This window comes from Sminthopsis crassicaudata, chromosome 2, assembly GCF_048593235.1.
Source record: "Sminthopsis crassicaudata isolate SCR6 chromosome 2, ASM4859323v1, whole genome shotgun sequence".
In the NCBI taxonomy this organism is placed as follows: domain Eukaryota; kingdom Metazoa; phylum Chordata; class Mammalia; order Dasyuromorphia; family Dasyuridae; genus Sminthopsis; species Sminthopsis crassicaudata.
The window spans coordinates 470,185,648-470,201,646 of record NC_133618.1 but is presented as its reverse complement, the minus strand read 5'-3'; the positions used below and the strand labels follow the sequence as shown (position 1 = coordinate 470,201,646).

The 15,999-nt window shown below is 37.5% G+C and overlaps 1 protein-coding gene across 4 annotated transcripts in view; it reads right to left on the bottom strand.

Moving 5' to 3' along the window:
• ZBTB34 (zinc finger and BTB domain containing 34) overlaps positions 1-15,999 on the bottom strand; it is a 79,310-nt gene that overhangs the window by 23,917 nt on the left and 39,394 nt on the right. For 2 of the 4 annotated variants that reach the window (XM_074293119.1, XM_074293118.1), the window contains exon 1: positions 5,925-6,045. The exons of the other annotated variants lie outside the window; for them this stretch is intronic. The gene's annotated coding sequence lies outside the window, so the exon portion shown is untranslated. Of the gene's footprint in view, positions 1-5,924; positions 6,046-15,999 lie in introns of those variants that run through there. 4 annotated transcript variants of the gene reach the window in all.

Below are 15,999 nucleotides of genomic sequence, written 5' to 3'. Positions count from 1 at the left end.
TGTTCGGAAATACTGGAAATTTAGAGAGGGAACATTTTTCAAATTAATGTGGAGCTTAAAAGTGATTCTAAAACTCCTAACACAAGAAAGACCAGTAACTGTAACTTACTAGGTTAAGGAATATTACAGTAATGTGAGATATTCCTAAGATATTTCATATGCAGGATTTTTAAATAATCCGTATTTCTAAGTTTCATGGGCTTTCATATTAAAGGTATTTCAATGCATCCCATGGACAAAGAGAATATCTGTTCTGACAAAATCCTAATTTAAGAATTTTAATAAATTAAAATTCAAATGGCTTGTTACCATTTCCTCTTCTTGCCCCCTTCTCCAGTCCCCTGTGTTTATAATAAAGAAATGATAAACAATTATCAAAATGAGGTAGGAAAAATGATCTTACAATTTGCAAATCTATTTTTACTAAACAGTGATACCTGTTTCAGGTAAAAGAAAAAAAATTCTTTCTTAAATGATCCTCAACTTAGTGCTCAAAATAAAAGTGTTAAGAGGTTTTATTTTTTCCTTGCCTATGACAGCTGGCATTTTAGGAAGCATCAGATTTAACAAATATAGCAAGGAATCATTCTTCTGATGACAAAAAGACCAGAAAGGCTCACTCACTAGTTTTCACTACTAAGAATATGAACTAACCAGGTAACAGTACTAAGAATATGAACTAACCAGGTAACAGTACCTCAGATGGCTTGGGTTTAAATCCTAAGTAGTATCTGTGTGACCTTGGACAACTCACTTGACTAGTCTAAGTTTCAGTTAGACTAGGTGGACCTTTTAAGGTCCTTTTCAGATCTAAATCCTATGAAGTGTTACTACTACTACAAAGTATTAAAGGAGCACAATTAGGAGTTTCTGAACAATCCAAAATTCTAAGACTAATATCACCTTTGGCAATGATAAAAACGCTGCTGCTGCTGCTGCTGCTGCTGCTGCTGCTGCTGCTACTACTACTACTACTACTACTACTACTACTACTACTACTACTACTACTACTACTACTACTACTACTAATAATAATAATAATAATAACCTACTAGGTTTCTGAAACAATTTTTCTGTCAGGCTACTTGATAAATAGACAACACTTACTGAAAATGACACCTTAATAAAGAAGCAGAGGCCTGTGTATCCCAATAGTCAATCTAACCTATACTTTGGTAGGCATAATATTTATAATTCATAAAATCTACTCATCAAATATTAGCTAGAATTATAGGAAAAAGGAAAAAAGTGGGGAAATGTTTCCCAATAAGTCACTTGTTTTAAAAAAAAAAAAATCATTTCTTGTATTCAGTAGACCTATCCTCTTTTTTGAATCAGAGAATTTCAAAAGTTGAAAGGGAACTGGGAAGACTTTTAATACAACTGTTATGTGTGCAGAGCTCCTCTCTCCACTCCCCCACAACAGCCTGAATTTTCAATCATCTAACCTCTGCTTAAGATGTCCAGAGATGAGAATATTCCCAGAAATCTCATTCCATTTTTACAAAGTTCTGATTCTTTTAGAATATATTTCTTTATAAAAGGGCTAAAAATTAATGAACAAATATCTCCTCTATAGTTGTAGTCAATTGTTCCTAGTATAAAGTAGATAGTCCTTAGCCAGTCTTACTGCTCTCCTTCAGTCAAAATGGACTGTTAGTGATTGTGCATGACATTCCACATGCTATTTCTGTGCTTTTGACCAAATGGTTCTCCATGTCTAGAATAATGTCTTTTCCACTCCATCTCAGAGCATAGATCTTCCTGGATCTATAGCACTCTCCCTCTCAAAATTATTTGGTGTTATTTCATATATCCTTTGTATTTATCCACATGTATGTAGATTGGATCCTTCTGCTACAGAGAGTTCCTTGAAGGCAGAAGTTATTTTGGTTTTGTCTCTGTATCCTCCCTTACACATGAGGGTGTTGACAAGGTGGGCATTTACTGAAGTGACAGACCATCCCTCAAAAATTCAATCTAAACTATGAATAACAATGATTTATTTAGCCAACTCAAGCACTTAATTTTAACATTCACTGTGCCATAAAATGTGAAAACTGAAAGAAATAGCCTTATGATCTTAGATGAGGAAAAATTAACATTGGCAACATCTGAAAAAGATATCTAAAGCTAGCCACAGTTCTTTTAAAGGTAAGAAAAGAAAAGAGTTAAACTCTTAAAAATGTTTTCCAATAAAATTAACAGGCATTTTTTTTAAAGCTCCAATTATTAGTCCATTACTGTATAAGGTGATAAAAGAAATATACTCTCAAGAGTTTCAATCTAGTTGAGACAACACATGAAACAATTAAGAAATACTATCACACAAAATATTTAACAGATTTAAAATGAATGGTATGGTAGTGATTTCAATCAGAAAAGAGAGATAATTTATGGAATTGACTAACTTACTTAAGAATACATAGGTTTAGGGGCAGCTAGGTGGCGCAGTGGATAGGGCACCAGTCTTGAATTCAGGAGGACCTGAGTTCAAATCTGATCTCAGACACTTAATACTTCCTAGCTATGTGATCCTGGGTAAGTCACTTAACCCCAGCCTCAGGGGGGGGGGGGGGGAGAAAAAAAAAAAAAAAAGAATCCATAGGTTTAAATGAATTCTAAAGGGAAAAAAAAAAAAAAGGAATTCCAGAAGGAATGAAGCAAAATCTCAAGAGGCAGTTTTTTTTCTTTTTGAGACTGGGGTTAAGTGACTTGCTCAGGGTCATACAGCTAGGAAGTGTTAAGTGTCTGAGACCAAATTTGAACTCAGGTCCTCCTGAATTCAGGGCTGGGCTCTATCCACTGCGCCACCTAGCTCCCCAAGAGGCAGTGTTACACACACACACCTTATAAAGCAAGTATAACAAACGCCTATGATTTTCCTTTTTCAGAAGAATAAATTGTGGCTCCTATTAAGGAAATGATTTAACTAGCTAGAAAGTGTCAGAGCCAGAATTTGAACTCAGGTAATTTCATTCCAAGTCTATTATTCTTTCCACTATTCGATATCACTCATTTGATTACCTCAGTGTAATAAACTGCAGTGTTTGAGAAATAAAGCTTTAACGGGATCTGTAGGAATAGACCTTGGTTTACCTTTTTGCACAAATTCATCTTTGAATTAGACCGTAAACTTCTTGAAGGTAGGAACTATATTATACTACTTTGCTTGCCACTATGCAACTATTAATAATAATTAAATGTTTCGAGTGCCTTATTAATTTGATTCTCACAGCTTTGTGAGACAAATAAAATTATTATATCTACTTAACAGATGAGAAATCTCAGGTACAGAAGGTAACACATGTTTTCATTCATTTATTCACTCATTCAATAAGCATGAATTAAGAGCTTAATGACATTTTTCTGTTCTTTGCATGTGGAAATGTGCACATGTATTGATGCTTGTCTATTTCATAGTTAATTTTTTTAAAGAAAAGTTCAGTGAGTAGAAAACTGGTTCTGTGACTGTGGGCTAAGTCACCTCTAACTGATTCAATTTCCTCATCCGTAAAAATGGAGATAATAAATAGCACCTCCTTCCCAGGATTGTGAGAATTCAACAAAATAATATTTGTAAAATTCTTTGCAAATCTTAAAGTGCTATATAAGTGCCAAGTATTATTTTTATTACTGTGTGAAGAGAACTGTATCAGGCTTTAAAGAAAACAAAGGTTTGTGGATGACCAAAGTAAGACTTTGACAAATACCTGCTAATTAATTATAGAAAAATTGGCATTGTATAAAGTCATATTAAGGAGTAGACTGTATATGTGTGTATATATATGCATGTGTGTTCGCACACGCATGCACACACACAGAAAGTAGGTCAGATTAAGATAGGTTATATACATAAAAACTCCTATGAAGCTGTTATAATAATTCATTTGTGAAGTGGCTAGATTTGGACTAAGGCAAGAAGAGAAGAGAAAGGATTCATTTCTGCTTCCAACAAAGACTGGGTAGGACAGACAAATATAGAAGATTGGGGGAGGGAAGAAGGGGGAGAATGGAGAATGGATTAAAAGTCAAGAGCAAGGTTTTAGAACAAAATTTCTAATTGCTCTTACAGTTTGCTTCAGAGCTGTCCCAGAACAAAAAGGGAGTGAAAATATCAAATTCTAGCAATCTGAAATTCTCTGATCTCAGGGAAGTTTTGTGATTACTGCAAAGGGTTCACAATACAACCGTCTTCACCAAATTACATAATTTTTCTTAGCTTCCACTATTGTCAACCTCTCTTTAAACTGAACCCAGAAAACCCATTACAATTTCTTTAGGCACTACCAAAGGGTAGGTTTCACAATAAAATAATATCTTGGGAAAAGTGACTAAAGTTGTGACAAGGCACACCCAATTCTGGACAGATTTTACTCAGAGAAAGAATATCATCATTTTTATTTAGTAAAAAATATCAAGATGTAATGACCTCCTGGACAGTTCAGCTGTACAATGTAACATACTGACCTTTAGCACAGACTGAATTTGCAGGAATTAATATGCAATTAAAATAGACTTTTCAAAACAAATAATTATACCTCTGTGAAAACAGGAGTTTAGAAGGCCACTAAATCTTCATCTCGGAAAAATATGTTATATATGTGACCTGGGGCTACATCTCTGCAAGTGACAGAAGCAAGAAATCTAGTAACCAATAAGTCATCCTGATCTGTGCATAATTTGGGGTGGAGAAAAAGGAAAGGGAGAAAATAAAGGGAAAAAGAAGTTGCTAATATATTACAGCACTGGTTTTCAGAAGGAATTTCGGCACAATTACAGCTCCTGACCAGGTACAACTAGGAACAAGCAACCCAGACTTTCTTAAAAGAAAAGCATGGTACATTAGAAAAAACACAGTTTGGGCTTAAGTTCCAACTCTTGACACATTAGTAAGTCATTTCCCTTTTCTGGCCTCAGTTTTCTCATCTGCAATATGATGGGATGGTACAAGATCTCCAAGTTCATTCCGCCTATAAAGGTCGACGATTCTTTGGATTAATTTTCCATGGGAGAGGTAGATAGAGATTCAGAATGCTAGATAGATTTCCCCTTCCAAGTAAACAGCTGCCTGTTTGGACAGTTATGTCCCTAGGCACCTTGATACAAGCCAGTCATCAAAGCTAGCCCAATCGCTAAACCAAAAAACCAAATGAGAAGGACTGTCAACCAGAAGCCTGTATTTGTCGAGTCTACCTCCACAATATCTCCTGATTCCATCATCCTTTCCACCTGCAGTCTCAATTCCCAACCTTCACACAGGTGTCACACTATCACCCTAAAGTGGAATAGACTCTGAGATAAATATAACAACTCCTGAGTTTAGCATTTAAGGCTCTCGCTGGCTGGAACTTGCCTTTCCAGGCTCATTCCCCCATATCATTCTCTTTCTCCCATTTAGGTTGCAGCCAAACTACTCCCCGAAAAAGGTTCGTCTCCAGCTTCCGAGCATTTGTACAAACAGGGTAAACCGTCTCGTCGTCTGCACCTCTAAGCATCTTCCTCTTTCTCCGAGGGTCAGCCCGTCTCCTCCTTTCTAACCCTCTCAGCTCAGTATCTTGGTCTTCTCCGTCTCTGCTCCGCTCTCCGCCATCCCTCTCCACCTTGGGCTCCAGCTCCGGCCCCTACCGAACACGGGCAGCCGCTCTTCCCCATCCTCCCTCTCCACCCTCAGACGGCTTTGGCAGGCTAGGAAGTGGAGCAAATTGGGGAAGCGGCTCTGTCCTACCTCCTCTCCCTCTCTCCCCCGGGGACTGACTGAACCAGGGACCCAAAACCGAGACACACTTCGACGAGGGGCGGACCCGGAACCCCCGCCGGTCAGTTCGGAGCCCCCGAGGGTCCCCGCAAACTCGGAAGAGCCCCAGCCGGGCCACCGGCATGGTCCGGGCCCGCCACCGCCTGTCCGAGCTCGCAGAGCTCACCAGGGCGCTGGCCTCTCACATCGCTTCCTCGGCGTCCACCTCCTCCAGGCCCCGGGCCCGTCCCAGCTGCTCTCGCCGCTCCCGCCGCCGCCGCCACCGCCACCGCCACCGCCGCCGCCTCAGACCCTCGTCCACCCGGAAGCGCTTCCCATGAGCCCCGCCCCCTCGGGCGCCACCGCTTCCGGCCAGAGGGAGGGGCGGGGCAGGGTGGAGCGGGGCGCTAAGGAGCTCTCTAAGGTTTGGGGGCGCATGCCCGCTTGGGCTTCTTAAGACTAAGACTGGACCGCTGTCCCGCCTTAATAAAGATGAGGAAACTGTATCCAAAGTCCCACAAATAGGCAGGGAACAAATTCGAACCCAAATCTGGACGAACCCATTCTGGAGTCCGAGGACCGGGAACCCGGCCTCGGCTCCTTAGGTTGACAGCCCGTAAACTCAGGCAAGTAGCTGAAACTTTCCTTGCGGACAGACTCTTGGGCCAGCCCTGCTTTCGGGGACCGAAATCCCTGAAGGCACGAACGGAGCTTTCAGATTCGGGCTCAAGTTTTCCCGCTTTTGCTGACCCGCCGTGATCTTGGCCGACCCCTGGCTTCTCGATGGGCCTCCCTTCCTCCTGTGAAGAGGCCCGGTCTTTGTAGATCTTAAAAAGAGTAGGAAGTCCCCCAACACTTCTGCCAGGCCCCGGACTTCTGGGGTGCGCTCTATGTGTCTGCCCTCGAGCAAGTCACAGGGCCTGGTGACTCAGGGCAAAGGTGCCGCCTGTTCCCACGTTTCAGGAAGACTTATAGTTTTGAGATCCTGTTTTATGTCGAGACTCAACATACATACATGCAAAGCATTTGCTAAGTACTAGGAAACCTTTTGTGTCTTTTTTTTTTTTTTTCTTTGGTGTGGCAATTTCTCCAAATCACCCTCCTCCCCCTTTTAAACAATGGGCCGCCTAAAGTAGTGGCAGAAAAAAAATTATCTTAATGTGTCTAAACCAGCGACAATAGTCTTTTGAGCTTGACTAGACTGATCCCAGCACTACAGAAAGTAATGTATCACACCAAGCTCATGACTGCAGCAATTATTCAGTAGCTGACTGTGTGGGGATGGGGGTGAGAGGACGTAGAACATACATACAGATGAAAATAACACAAGATAGGGTGAGATAAGTCCAAAGGAGAGATGCAAGGAAAGTACTAGGAGAATTTTAAGGAATTAGGGAGAACAGCGTGGCTCAATGGATAGAGTGTAGTGGGTCAAGAAGTCAAATTCAGAACATGTCATTTAACCACTTTCCTCATGTGTAAAATGAAGGTATTAATAGCACCTACCTCCCAAAGTTGTGAGGATCAAATGAGATAAAAATTGTAAATGGGTTAGCATATGCCTGCATATAGTATGTCCTGCATAAATATGGGCTATCATTATTATTATTGAAAACAAGACTTGGGGGGAGGGGAGAAGGGAAAGTGTGATGGTGGCAAAGATGGAAAGGTTCCATGGAGCCTTCATAAAATAGGAGGAGGCATCCTGAGCTGAATCCTGAAGAAAGACAATTCAAAAGGCAGAAATTTCTATTAAATTCAAATTCTTTATCCAAATTCTTCCACAATATGGGTGGGCCACTTTCTTACCTTTCCAGCTTTAAGCCATACTATTCCTGTCTCATGTCAAACTCTTAACATACACAAGCTGTTCTCTGTATGTGATATGACCTATCCCCTCTGAGATCCCATCACTTGAATCCCTAATACATCATTTAAAGCCTAATACATATGGCTCTTCCTCCAGAAAGCCTTCTGATCTCCTTAACTGTTAAATCTTTCTCCTCCTTTTGTTTTCACATAGCCCTCTGCATTTCTAATACACAAATATTCTTGTATAACATAGTTATCTGAATTTGTCTTTTATTTCTTTACTTTTCCATAAAGAGTATGCCTTATCCAAATTTTGCAATAGCAGAGCTCTGTACAGAGCAGATACATAACAAATTTGAATTGAATTAAATGATTTGGTCAGCAAAACTTCTCACATCAATAGCCTTACATTCTCTTAACTTGGGGACACTTCATGTAAGTCTCCTCTTAGCTTTATTCACTACTACAGAAATGGCAGGCATCCATTGAGTAGAGGGAACTAGTTTATTAATGGGTACAATAACTGAGGAATAAATAAAACTATCTAATTCTGTATAATTCAACAATTTTTTCTGCAACTTCAAAGTCCTTCCAGAGCCAGTGGCCATAGCGCCAATACTGACATAAAGCAAACTTATATATTGGATGTTTCTGAAAATGTAAGCCTCATTCTGTCCATCACATCTCTGTGAAAAAATGGAAAGCATACTCCCTCACTGGTCCTTTAAAGCTGTATTGATAGAGTGCTTAATTTTTTCAAAATTGTTATTCTTTACACTGTTATAGTCCTTGTACAAATTGTGCTCTTTGTTCTGATCACTTCACTGCATTCATTCATAATTCTTTCTAAGTTTCTCTGGTTTCATTCCTAATGGTTATTTCTTATAGCATAATAATATTGTTACATACTCAAGCCATAATGTATTTGTTTCCCACCTGATGGGCATCCCCTTTATCTGTTAAAATAAAGTTTTACATAGTTGTTTTCCTCTTTCATTTATCAATTATGGACATTTGAAGAACTAGTATTATGAAAGATGATTATCCAAGAGTAGCTGGGACTCTATGACACTGAAGAACTGGATTTGGAGTCAAGAGGTCATAAGCTTGAATTCTGGCTCCCCTACTTAATACCTACCTGACACTAAGCTAATCACTTTTCTCTGGGCTTTAATTTTCTCTTCTATAAAAAAGATGAGAAGACCAAATAAAGTCATTAGGTATCTTCTAGTTCTAAATCAACAATCCTATGAATTTACCATCCTTGAAATCTTCACACATCATCAGAGACTCAGACACAATTAAGTGACATCTCTAAGTCCTTTTTTTTTTTTTTTTTCCTTTTTCCTAAATCCATTTTCCATTTAGCCAAAGGGAGCTTTCCTATCTCATGCCAAAAAGCCTACTTTAGTGGACTTGGAATTAGAAAACCAAGTTTCAATTTCCAACTGTGACATTTATTGGCTGTGTAACTATAGGCAAGACACAACTTCCTTAACCCTTATCTAATACTTGCCTTATCTCCTCAGGCTTGGGTAAAGTATTTTGTAAATTTCAAGGCACTCATCTAAAAGTTTTTATATGTGGCAGTCTAGAGCTAGAAGGTTCTAGCAATAAGTTTCCCATTTTAGAAATCTCTTGATGTTGGAGTCTAAATGTAAAAATTTTTGTAAGTGGAGGACCTGATATAGAATTTTCTTCATGAGCATGTCAAATTCTATCACGTTTTGTACCTGATGGTCTAACTCTGATACCATCTAGAAGTTTATCCAAGATGATTGGAAGGGGAATGTTCATTTAGTTGTAGTGTGGGGTACCTCTGAAGTTAGTCAGACTCAGGGCTCCCTGATTGTTTCTATTTAGCTAGCCCCAGAGATGGTCTATAATTTAAAGCTGTTAAACCTTATTTTCAAGATGTTTTTCCAGGCGGTTTTTTGGATGTCAAAAAAAAAAGAGTCTAGTTTTCTCAGACTCCTCTATATCCTCTCCATTAAACGGTAATCTCAACTATGCTCAAAAATTTATGAAACTGTGAATACCCTTTGATCCATCAGTGTTTCTACTGGGCTTATATACCAAAGAAATCTTAAAGAAGGGAAAGGGACTCACAAGTGCAAAAATGTTTGTGGCAGCCTTTTTCCTAGTGGCAAGAAACTGGGAACTAGTGGATGCCCATCAATTGGGGAATGACTGAATAAGTTATGGTATATGAATGCTATGGAATATTATTGTTCTATAAGAAACAATCAGCAGGGTGATTTCAGAGAAGCCTAGAGAGATTTTCATGAATTGATGCTAAGTGAGATGAGCAGAACCAAGTACATGACACCAAGAAGACTATAGGATAACCAATTCTGATGGATGTGGCTCTCTTCAACAAAGAGATGGTTCAAACCAATTCCACTTGTGCAGTGATGAAGAGAGCCATCTACACCCAGAGAGAGAACTGTAGAAATGAGTGTGAACTACAACATAGCATCTTCACTCTCTTTATTGTTTGTTTGAATTTTATTTTGCTTCATTTTTTTTCTTGTGTGGCATGATAATTGTATAAATATATATACATATATTGGATTTAATATATATTCCCACCATGTTTAACATATATATTGGACTACTTGCCACCTAGGGGAGGGCATGGAGGAAGGAGAATTTTGCAAGGGCTCATGTTGAAGAATTGTCCATACATATGTTTTGAAAAATAAAAAGCTTTAATAAAAAAAAAGGAATAATCTTAAAACAAACAAAAAAAAAGTTAATCCTAAAGGCAAATCTTAACAGTACCCTCTCTGTCCCATTCTATCCCTTACAAGAAACCTGAACTTGACCTTAACTAGAAAAAAAATTCCAAGGCATTACAGAAATAGAAATTATTATTATTGTTATCTCCTAGAAATGTAGGTGAAGAAACCCCAAAGCCACAATCATTGGCTTTTATTACCCTTGGGGAGTTATGAGATCATGTTTGACTTTCCTCTGATCTCAGCACACTTCTGTCAGTCTTATGTAATCACCAGGAAGAAATTTATTGCCAAAACAGGGGATAGTTGAGCTTCAGTTCTTGCATCACTTAAGTCTGGTGGGTTCTTTGTATGTATTTGCTTATTTAGGCTAAACCTTGAGAAGCAGGTCTTGACATCCTGTTTAGATGCTTGCATATACATGAAAGAGGAGGAGGGAAAGGAGAGAAAGCGAGGAATGACAGTTAAAATGGCATAGTGGATAGTGCTCCAGGGCTGGAGTCAAGATCTGAGTTTAAATCAGGCCTCAGATGCTAGCTGTATGACCTTGGGCAACTCTCTCCTGGTCTCAATTTCCTCAACTGTAAAATGGGGATAATAGCACTTATTTCCGAGGGCTGTTTTGTGGATCAAATGAGATAATAATTGCAAGGCATTTAGCGTAGTGCTCAGCCCTATATAAATCATCATTAATCAGAGAAATGCAAATTAAGACAACTCTGAGATACCACTACACACATGTCAGATTGGCTAGAATGTCAGAGAAAGATAATGCAGAATGGTGGAGGGAATGTGGGAAAACAGGGACACTGATACATTGTTGGTGGAATTGTGAATACATCCAGCCATTCTGGAGAGCCATTTGGAACTATGCTCAAAAAGTTATCAAACTGTGCGTACCCTTTGATCCAAGTGTTACTACTGGGCTTATATCCAAAAGAGATTTTAAAGAAGGGAAAGAGACCTGTATGTGCAAGAATGTTTGTAGTAGCCCTCTTTGTAGTGGCCAGGAACTGGAAAATGAGTGCATGCCCATCAATTGGAGAATGGCTGTATGTGTGTGGTATATGAATGTTATGGAATATTATTAATCTGTAAGATATGACCAACAGGATGATTTCAGAAAGGGCCTGGAGAGACTTATGCTGAGTGAAATGAGCAGAACCAAGAGATCCTTATATACTTCAACAACAATACTATATAATGATCAATTCTTATGGATGTGGCCATCTTCAACAATGAAATTAACCAAATCAGTTCCAACAGAGCAGTAATGAACTGAACCAGCTACACCCAGCAATAGAACTCTGGGAGATGACTATGAACCTCTACTTAGAATTCCCAATCCCTCTATTTTTGTCCACCTGCATTTTTGATTTCTTTCACAGGCTAATGGTACACTATTTCAAAGTCCGATTCTTTTTGTACAGCAAAGTAACTGTTTGGACATGTATACATATATTGTATTTAATTTATACTTTAACATATTTAACATGTATTGGTCAACCTGCCATTTGGGGGAGGGGGAGGGGGAAGGAGGGGAAAAATTAGAACAAAAGGTTTGGCGATTATCAATACTGTAAAATTACTCATCATATATCTTGTAAATAAAAAGCTATAATAAAAAAACCTATATAAATGTTAGCTATTAATTAATAATAAACTTGTTAATTATTTACATCATTAATTTAGTAAATTATCCTTTGTCAAAACTTTTTCAAGCAATTATTTCCTCTTACCTTGAATTTCAAAGAGTTTAGCTATAGGGGGCAACTAGGTGGCGCAGTGAATACAGCTGAAATCAGGAGGACCCGAGTTCAAATTTGCCCTTAGACACAACACATCCTAGCTGTGTGACTTTGGACAAATCACTTGACCCCAATTGCCTGGGGGAGAGGGGGAAGAGTTTAGCTATAAAAACAAGAGAATCAGATGTGGCAGAATTATTCCCATTTTATAGATGAAGATACTAAAAACAATAGAGTTATGTTCATTTCAATCATAACTTAACTCTAGTTTAAAAAAAGAAAACAATTTCTGAGATTATAAGAGAACTTAATTAGAGCTTTACAAAGGAATTGAATACTTAAGGATGATTTAGAATTTTCCACTGCTTTCAAATTTGCTTAGATTGAAAAGGTTTCAAGAGGTCAAGAATATCAAGGGAATTAATGAAAAAAAAAAAAGCAAACAAAGGTGACCTAGCTGCATCAGACTAAAACAATATTATAAAGCAGCAATCATCAAAACAATTTGGTATTAGCTAAAAAATGGAGTAGAGGAACTGTGGAATAGGTTAAGTTAATAAGATACAATAGTCAATAATTATGGCAACATGGTGTTTGATAAGAACTCACTAACAAAAATTTCTGGGAAAATTGAAAAATAGTATAGCAAAAACTAGGCATTGATGAATACCTAACACCCTATACAAAAAAAGGTCAAAACAAATTCATGATGTAAACATAAAAGGGGATACTATAAGCAAATTAGAAGAACAAGGGATAGTTTACTTCTCTTATTTGTGAAGAAGGAAGGAATTTATGACCAAAGAAAAACTAGGGAACATTATAAAATACAGAATGGATAATTTTGGTTGTACTAAATTAAAAGGTTTTTGTATAAACAAAACCAATGAAGCCAAGATTAAAAGGGAAACAACTGGGGTTCAGAAAATTTTGCATTCAAGGGTTCTGATAAAGGCCTCATTTCTTGTTTTTTTTTTTTTCTCTTTTTTCCTTTTTGATCTGATTTTTGTTGTGTATCATGATAAATGTGAAAATACGTTTAGAAGAATTGCACATGTTTGATCTATATTGATTGCTTGCTGTCTAGGAGAAGGAAGAGGTGGAAAGGAAGGGAGAAAAATATGGAACACAAGGTTTTGCAAAGGGGAATGTTGAAAATGATCCTTACATGTATTCTGAAAAATAAAAAGCTATTATAAAAAAAGGTTTCCATTTAAATCTGTTATTAAAATTGTCACTTGTCCTAATATTCCTGAAAATACTCTAATTATAGTAGCTAAAAATTAATAACCATTAGAATCAGTCATTGAATGTCAGAGTAGGAAGGGACCTTAGAACATAGAATAAGATTTGAAAAGAAATCATAAAAAAATAGAATATAACAGAATAGAAATGCTAGAAGGAATTTTAGAGATCAATGTCCTAATACAAAAGACTAAAAGGAACACAGTCCTGGCAATGATAATTCTTACATGATCTATAATATTGAAAGAAAACAAAAAGAACCAAATTTTACTGCATAAACAGCAGACAGGAAAAAGGAAATTTAAATTCATTATGAAGCTTTATGCAATAGAAAGAAGACTACACTTACCAGGCAGAGAATCCTAGAATATCAAAACTGGAAAGTATCTCTACTCTACAGAGTGCCTAGTATAATACCTTAAAGAAAAGCTTTTATAAAGTATTCCCAGTAGGAGGTAAGCCAAACTGTTTGAAAATTTCCAGGGATGGAAAGAACTCACTATCTTTTGGGAAGCCTACTTTTAGGAGTAACTGTTAAGAAGTTTCTTCCTTTACATTAAACCTAAATCTCCCTCTTCCTTTCAACTTCCCCAGTGATCTTAGTTGTTCTTTTAAGGTTAAGCAAAACCAGTCTAATCCCTACTCACAAAATAGCTCTTCAAATACCTGAAGATAGTCATCATGGCTCCTCCTGACACTTCTCCAATTTAAACATTCCAAATTCTTTCAACAAATTCTCTTGTGTCCTGGTTTCTGGTGTTCTCAAATAATACCCTTCATAAAATGGAGTACCAAGGACTTCATATAATACTCTAGACATTATACTTCTTAGGACTATATAGACCCAAAGTTGGAAGGAACCACAGGGGTCATTTAATAATTCCAATTCTTTCATTTTACAGATGGGAAAATTAAGGGATTTGCCCATGGTCACATAAGGAACAAGTTGTAGCTTTCAGATTCAGCCCTGGGTCCTGTTTTGCATTCTTTCTACCATACCAAATTGTAATCTAAGACTGCATTAATTTTTTTGGTTAATTTTTTTGGTTACCATATCACACTGTTGATTTATCTTGGTATAAAGCTATAGCCTTGACAAAGTATGAATTCCGATTGACCTAGAGGTATCTATTGATCACAGAATGGGCCCAAAACTTCCTGCAACCTACACTCTTAGTTCCTTGCTATCTGAAGCTATAGAAGCTGATGCATGCACCTTTAAACTAAAGTCATAAACTTCAATCTTTCTTTCTTCATCCTATGATTGGCAAACTCTTCCTTGTTGCTTCCCCTTTAAGGTTATCTTGAATCTATGCTCTATGTATTTCAAATATACAGAGATGTAAACACCCCACTCCTACCAGAATGTAAGCTTTGTGAAAAACAGATGGATAGGCAGAAACCTGGATGCAGAGAGACCATTCATAATTTTAAATCCTGACATTCCCTTTTTAAATTATAACCGTTTCTACTTTCATCTCTCCTTATAGTGCTTTCCTCCTAAACCTATTTGTGATCATGACTGCAGCATCCAGTCCCTTCTCATCCTCTGTTCTCCTAATCTATTTCCTCTACACAGACCTTACTTTCCATTCTATAGTCTTGATTATAGCTGACCACTTTAACTAAACATTGTCCTCCAGTCTTGAACATTCTCTCTTTTGATAAATCTCCAATTTCTTACCTGGATAACCTTCCCATCCATGTCATTTAATTCCTACTTCTGTTCCATTAAGCATCACTAAAGAAAGATTGCTTTAAACTACAAAGTCATATTATCAAATCTCAATTGGACCCTCACAGCATAGTTACTGTATAATTACCTTTTTTCTTCCTTGACTCTCTATACTGCTTCCTTCAGCAGCTGTTTCAAAATTCTCTCTGTAAGTCCAAAGATTTTTCTCCCAAATAGAATCTCTAACCTTCTAATTTACTGAAGAAATAAAAGTCATTTGCTGTGACTTTTCTCATTATTGATTTCAAAGACATTACTTTTCCCTGGTTCACTAACCTACTTGATTGACCCTTTTCAGAATCAAACTTTTCTACTATCTATTTTTTTTCTCCCTTATCATGGTATTCCTTAAGGCTATTGGACCCTTATATTCACACTTCATACTTCTTAGGGATCTCAACAGTTCCTGTAGGTTCAATGATCATCTATGCACAAATGACCACCAAATCTATGCAGCCTTCCTTAATTTCCCTCCTGAATTCCAGTCTCATATAGCCAAATGCATGTTGGATCTATGTGGATATTCCTCTGGCATTTTAAATTCAACAGACTCAAAATTGAAATTATCATATTTTTTCCCATAATCCTCTCCATCAAGTTCCCTATTTCTGCCATATGTACTATCATTTTTCCAGTCACTTAGGTGCATAACCTCATCAATCCTTAACTATTCCCTCCATCTCACTTCACATATGTGAAAGCTGCCTTTATCCCCATTGTTAATGCTTTTTCCCATTTCTCATCACTTCATATTTATCTGTCTACACAAATTTCCCAGTCAGATGCAAGCTCTATGAGGTTAAGGGCCAGTTTGGTTTAAGTTTTTGTACAAAGAACTTTGAAACAGGTAGATATTGAAAAGAATCTAGTTAATTGAATGAAATCAAAGGCAGATTTCTTTTAATAAGTCCAACTTCAAAAAAATGAGGAGGCTGGGCTGCATGATTTCAAAAGACATTTTATATTCTAATATGATTTCAA